Source organism: Humulus lupulus, chromosome 6, assembly GCF_963169125.1.
Source record: "Humulus lupulus chromosome 6, drHumLupu1.1, whole genome shotgun sequence".
Lineage (NCBI taxonomy): Eukaryota > Viridiplantae > Streptophyta > Magnoliopsida > Rosales > Cannabaceae > Humulus > Humulus lupulus.
Window position 1 is genome coordinate 62,138,326 of NC_084798.1, and position 7,468 is coordinate 62,145,793.

The following is a 7,468-nucleotide window of genomic DNA, read 5'->3' on the forward strand; positions in this document are numbered from 1 at the left end:
ACAAGCGTAATTGGGGACGTTCAACTCCTACCTATACGACACATTCGTACAATCAACACATCTCACTTGGTTGACCCCATCTTTCATGCAAACAATGACGAAATAATACTTTCTTCATCAACTAAGGCGCCAATGTAGTCTGTACTTTAAACCTATGTATTTTAAACTAAATTCCAAGTAAAGTTACAAAAGTATAATACTAATAATTCATCAATTAAGCATCTTCTAAATAGAGTGGAATTAATTTTTTTTAATCGTTAACTTACACAAAGAATATTAGTTGCAACTAATGACGCCTAAACAAACGGTCTAAAAGTTTGCATAATGATTTGATTTAATAGAAAAAATATATTAGTGAAACTCATAGTGCATTATTTCTTTGTTTTATGTCTTATTGGTTGTCTGCACCTTTGCCTCTTAATTGATTAATCAATTTCAAATAGAAAAAAGATAAGTTCTTTTTATATTGTTATTTGTGTATAACAATATAGACGGTAGGATTAAGATTTGATCATGAGCGCATTCCAAGGGATCAAATGTTGATGAGGTTGTACTTCTCTAATTCATATTCTAATCTTTTTACTGTGTCTATACAATGTATAGGTGTGTTTCCCCTGTAATAGTTAGCAATTTTATAAATATATAGTCACATATTCTTTCTCATGTTAAGTTTCATCTTTTATTGATCATTTTTTTCCTTTCATTTTTATCATTACTCTCATCGAGTTTTATATTGTTTAACTAACTTCACTTGAAATTATGTACATTGTGAAATTGTCTTTTGGCTCTTTCCAGAGTGTGAACTAATGAGCAGTTTTGATGTACAAAAATACAAATTAGATGCAGTCTGCATTGCTCTACATCAACTGATTGGACTAAAACTCTCATCATTGTATCATGTAAGGTTAAAATCTCTTAGCCTACTATTTGCTCCCAACCTTTCTAAAATTGGACTTAAGCACAGTTCAACTGTCACAAAAGAAAGCAGTAATAACTGGAGTTTGAGTATTTGCCAATTTTAGTGGTTCAAAACGATCTTTACACTCAAGCTAGTAAATAGACTCATCTTAGACGTCATCTTGTATTCAACATTGACAAATGTTGTTATGGGTTCTTGTATTATGTTGGTGAGAGTTTGAAAATAAAAAACAAACTTCTTATTCAAATTATATAACTTTGTATTGATCTAGATTTGTGGTTACTAAAGAGTGTTAGTCCTATCTACTTGATTTAGGTCATACTTTTTTGAACCAAGTAAATTTCTTATGTTGTTAACATGATTACCATTTATCTTATTCTCATTTGGTCTAAAAATGTATTACTAGTGCAATGTTGTCAACATGAGTAATGCATTCAATAAAGCTCTCTATGATTATCATGAGACAACTAAGGCTCATGAGGTGTGCTCATTGAATTCCAGTCATTGTTGGATTTTTTTTTTACTTTTTTACTTTCAGCTACAATATTATTACTCAGCACTTAATTAAATATTACTTACTAGCATAAAAAGGTTACTTATACGCAAAAAAAAAAAAAAAATTACTTTAAGGTTTTTTACTTTTCGATACAACGTTATTACTGACCATTTCATTAAACATTACTTAGCCGCATCAACAAATTACTTACCCAATATCATAAATAAGTTCAAACACAATACATATTTTATCTTATTGCCCTCGATTGTACAATTTTTAGACAACAAATTACTTTATTGTCCATACTTTTCATAGTCATGCCAACACAACTTCTTTGATTTGGTTTACATAACCGGTTCATCAAGTATAAAGTTTAAAAAAGAAAAACACCAAAATTGTTCAAAACTTGACAATTGGAAAATTAATTGGGTCCTACTATAATTTTGTAAGTTCAAAGCTTAGATTACACAACCGTGATTGGGGATACCACCTGTAACGACCCGGATTTTCAAGACTCGATAATACGGAAATATAAATGTTTTCATTTAACAAAATGCCTCAAAAACCCATAGAAAAAAAAACTTTTTAAAAAGTCGTATGGCCATACTTAACATTTAGTTACAAACATGTTTTATAAAGATTAGAGTGAGCCTAGTTTAGGAAAATTACACAACATTTCCAAAAATAAAAAGGCTTCCCAAAAGGTCGGTCCACATGTACATTTGCAAGGAAGACTCCAGCGCTCACTGCTCTGCCTTGCCCTTGTTCTTACCTACAACATGGAACAACTAGGTAAGCGAAAACGCTTAGTAAGATCAACTTCCAAACAAAGCAGATAGAGAAATAGGGATCCGGACCCATCCGGACCCTACACAATCAATTTCAAGAACGCTAAAGCGTCCTGGCAAACTTATGGTCATGCCTGATAACCAATGATAAATTAATTCGTAACTAGATAAAAATCCTGCACTCAGAAAAATCCCAGAACAAGCAGATATATTATATCACAACTATATCTTATCAACAATTATATCCCTGCACTCAGAAAATCCCAGAGCAAGCAGATATATTATATCACAACATAATTCGAGACCAACGCTCGACAATTTCTAACAATTCATGCGTAACGCGCCCTCCAACATAATTGCTAATCTGTAAAAGAGAACCGAGTCTCCACACTAAGATCTAGCCAATAAATATTCTCATCAAGGGTAACTATCGTGTTACCTAGGGCATCGCTACTTATTCAAGAGTGTAATCCAATTTACACGGTTTTACGGAGACTTCTATGTTAATCAGTGGTGCTGGTGAGCAGCTGCCCATAGGGTGTTCAACCTCACTCAATCTTGGCAACCCCTAGTATCTCTAGGCACTCTCACGGAATGGCCAATATTCACGGCTGCTATCCGGGAATAACTTATCAGAGCACTTGCTCGGATTCTAACCGTCCAATGATTAAGTAAGCATGAGGGCCCCTAGGTCCCATTTATCTTGGCGCCCCTAGGTTTAACCAGCTTATCCTCATCTCATGGCCACTCGTCACGGTAATGAACCGGACATAAATAAAATCAAGCAGTGTGACGGGGATCAACCGTCTAGGATATGACGGACTTCTACCGTTCATATTTTCTAAATCAGCACTCACTAGACTAACGTCTCTAAGTAACTTTCTATGACAGCCTATATATATGCATGTATCCCTATACTAACATACAAGACAATAATCATTTCATGTTGCAGCCATACAATATAAGTTGACTTACTTGGAGTCCTTAGCGCTCAGCAGGTTTTCACCCTCCAACGTTCAGTCCAGTTACGCTTAGCCAATACTGTAGTTATCCATACAGTATACTCGGATTAATTATGGCACTAATAATTCATTATTATTATTTTGGGCAGTTTGGTCATTTTAATAAAAGTCATTTGTAAGGATTTATAATCCTTATTTGGTTTTAAACCTATTAAGGAAAGTTATACAAAATATTCGAGACTAAGCCCTAAGTCTCGGGGAGACCTATCCTAAGGTCTCGATACCTAGGCTCGGGTATCACAATGGTATTTCCCACAATCCGCTAAAAATCTTATTCTTTCAAGGTATCGCCATTAACCCGCACTTTCGACTAGTCGGTTAAAATGTGTAAGATTTTAGCCGGTATTATATCCAGAAAATACAAATAAATTCCTTAATTATTTTTAAAGAAAATAAACTCTTTAAATTTTCCTTTTATTTTTCTTAAGGTTTTAATATCTAAAAACCGTTTTAAGAAAATTGCCTAATTTGTCTTAATTAGGAAAACCGTTATAAATTTCTCATCTTGACTAATTAATTTTCCAAAAGCAATTAATCAATTTTTACTTACTAGGAAAATAATTTATTTAATTATTTTCTCAAAATATAGGGTTTTAAACCCTCTTTTAATTTATTAACTATTAATAAATTAAATCTCTTATTTTTAGAAAGAATAAAAACTCTTTAATAAAAATAATTCATTTAAACTCAAAGGGATAATTTTAGTGAACATATGATTTCAAGACTTACCAATTTATATCTTGAAATAAGCAAAATTTTACTTTTTACCTTATGTTCCAAAATCTCATTTTTACACTAAGTGTGAAAAACCTAATTTTCACATTTTTAACTACATACTTCGTTAGTTCATAACTTGAAATTTACTTACCCAATTGTTTCCAAAATTTCCCAATTCCATTTTTGTTATGCCATTTAGGTCTTTGTAAAATCTTAGGTCAAAATGAGCATTTTTGATTGGTGAAATCATTTTCCAACAATGAGGTAAAAATGACCTTATTTTCAAGTCCTTATTTTTTCCAAACTTTGACAGTTAATAACTTTCAAACCGTTTAATATTTTCTTACCAAATTTTACAGTGGACTAATAGGTTATGCCAGAAATATGTCCAAAATTTTTAGAAAAAACTGGGTTCATTTGCCCTATACAGTGGCTGTCCAAACTTGGTTCGGAAAATAAGAATACGAAAAAAACAGTTTTTTACCTAATCTTTGAAATAGCATAACTTACTCATTTCTAAACATTTTTTAGTGTTTCAAAAGCTCAATTTTATGTACTCAATCTCAACAACATCACAATACAATTAAATTTTACAAAAACAATATACAGTGGCTGCTTGACCCCTTGGAAGTCACAGCTCAAAACATGTTTTGTTTTAGGGTATCCTACAAAACCTTTGGGGGTTTTGGTTCCCATTTTCAAAAATCAATACACATGCATCATAAAAATTATTAAACAACTACCATAACCTTATTACATCATCAACAAGAAACTCTAAGCATTAGATATACAAAATAATGCTTAAAACTAAAAACCCTACAACAAAATCATCAAAAGTAAACTTTTTACCTCTTTGGTGTTCTTGCTTAAGGTTTGGACCTTCCTATAAGCTTTGACTCCTTCAAAACCTTTCAAAAACCCTAACCAACTTCCTCCAACAACATAGGTAATTAGCTATTTGAAACTCTATGATTAAAACTTGACAAAAGTCTAGATTAATGAAACTTTACCTTAGGGAAAACCCTTCCTAGACCAAGACTTAGCTTCCAAGTTTCTTTGGTGTTCTTGGGGTTCAAAATGGAGAGAACACTTGAGAGAGTCTTCAAAAATCAGATGAGAGTGAATGAGGGAGGGAGAGTGGTCGGATTTGGGGGTTAGAATGGCTCACACAACTCTTCAAAATATCACAAAACACTTGAGTGCTTTTCTACCCACTTGCCCACTTGACTTCTTAATTAAATGGGATTTGAATTTTATAAAATTGGGTTCACACCACTCTAAAATAGCACATGGCCAGCCACCCTTTTCCATATATGTGACCATTAATTTTTTTTTTTTTTTTTATAAAGGTTAATAAAGGTTTATAAGAAGAAAAGTCCAAATTGACTTTTGACACCTTTTTTCACTCTTATTAAGTTTTAATTACCAAACTTAACATTAATTAATTAAATTAAATGTCTCTCACATTTAATTTAATTAATCACATAATAAAATTTAACCTAAGGTCCATTCATGGAATAAAATTCCCTATTTCGGCAAAATTAGGCATTTAACACAAAATGCCCTAAAATTTCCATTTTCTTTTAGGTTTATTATTTTTGACCAAACTTTAACTTTTATGAATGTATTTTATGCCCAAAATATAATTGCCATGATTTTTCGTTTTATTTTCCGAGATTTTTACCCGATCAGGGTTTTTGTGTCGGTCCAGGACCGAAAGTCTTATCTTGACTTTTAAAATAACAAAATTCATATTTTGGCTAGCAATAACTCATGGAATACTTACAAACAAAATATAATATTATTTAAAATAATATTCTTAACCCGGGGGAAAAATACCGACCCGAGTCGTTTAAAGGTACCCGAAAACGTAGGACGTTACACCACCAATAAGACATATTCGTACAATCGACACATCCCAATTACTTGACCCCATCTTCCATGCAATCAATAACAAATTAATAATTTCCTCGTCAACTAAGCCCCCAATGTGGTTTGCAATTTAAACCTATGTACTTCACCGTACATGTCAAATGAACTTACAAAAGTATAGTATGAATGATTCATCAATTAATCATCTTTTTATAGTGCATGAGATTAAATTTTTATTCTCCATTTATGACAGAAATATTTCAATCACACTTTTTTTAACGAAGTAGTGACTCATAATCGAGCAACCATATAATTATTATAACTTAAATATGGTAAATTTAGTGGTATTATTATTATTATACTCTAATTGTGTTACACATCAGGGGATTATAAAATTACTTATGCAAAGGGAAAGTCTTACATACCAAATACCAAATATCATATAATGGCCTAAATTCATTCTAAATTAACTATACAACCTAAAGCTACATAATCAATGGTAATTCATTCTGCTAACCATTAAACAAGTAAAAAAAACTGAGATATTCACTAAGACAATTCATTTGTTACTCGCAAAAAAACAAACAATAATTACTTTCAGCTATTATGTTATTACTAACCACTCTATTGAATATTACTTACCGACATCAAAAGGTTACTTATGCGCAAATAAGTTACTGGGAAATTCATTACTTTTAGAGACAACGTTATTCCTCACTACTCCTTTAAAAATTACTGAGTGGCCCCTAAACATTACTTTCCCAATATCGTAAACATGTTTGAACACAATACTAATTTTACCTTATTGCCCTCTACTGTAGACTTTTTTTACCTGCAAATTACTGTTTTGCCCATACTTTTCAGACCATGATAACATATTTTTTACAACCGGTTTACATTACCGGCTCATCAAGTATAACATTTTAATAATAAAAACACCAAATAATTTAATAGCTTGACACTTGGCAACTTTTTTGGGTCCCACTTGTTGGACTAAGTCCCGGGAGGGACTAAACAATTTGCCTTCAATAATTAGAAGTATTTAATTTTAATTTAATTAATTTTTGTTTAATTTAATAATTTACAAAAAAAAAAGTATTTTTCCAAATAGAGGGTTCAAATGGGTACAAAGGAAAAATACGAGGTTTAAAATAATATTTTTCATTTATAATATTCATTTATTTATAACGAAAGAATTTTTAGTATTACTGTTGTACTCATTTTTGCACGCATATAAAGAGTGACATCAATTCGTTCAAGAAAGAAAGTATGACCCGGTCAGCGTGATGTCAACTTAGTTTAACAAGAGTCTGGTTTAAAGAACAAACATTTTAGTGAGTGCTCGATGCTCGAGTAGATCCAAAGGAGTGCTCATAAGGTCTTACATGTGAGCTTGTGCTCTCAAGGACGAGCTTGCATGACCGACAAAAAACTCGAAAGTAATTGCATGGTTTTTATTGCATAATTACACTTGAAGATATTTTAGAGAAAAATCACTATTTATTGGAGAATAAATAGTGAAATAAGATTAAGATGTAGCACTCCACTAATCTAGGACCATTACACTGTGTGTTTAAAATGGTGTTTAACTCGTTAAATGAGTCATTTAAACTCAAAAGTCTAATTAAGATTAAATGTGCTTTAGGTACCAAAA

General features: G+C 31.7%; 1 long non-coding RNA gene across 2 annotated transcripts; it reads right to left on the minus strand.

Moving 5' to 3' along the window:
* Positions 1–1,828: 1,828 nt before the first annotated feature.
* On the minus strand, positions 1,829–5,351 carry LOC133784050 (uncharacterized). 2 transcript variants are annotated; one of them, XR_009871099.1, is made up of 4 exons: positions 4,953–5,351; positions 4,792–4,870; positions 3,179–3,244; positions 1,829–2,187 (listed from the first exon to the last, which is right to left on the minus strand). It is a non-coding gene; the product is annotated as an uncharacterized LOC133784050 (long non-coding RNA). The 2 variants fall into 2 exon arrangements; XR_009871100.1 differs by lacking the exon at positions 3,179–3,244 and having other exon boundaries at positions 4,953–5,344.
* Between the last annotated feature and the right edge of the window lie 2,117 nt (positions 5,352–7,468).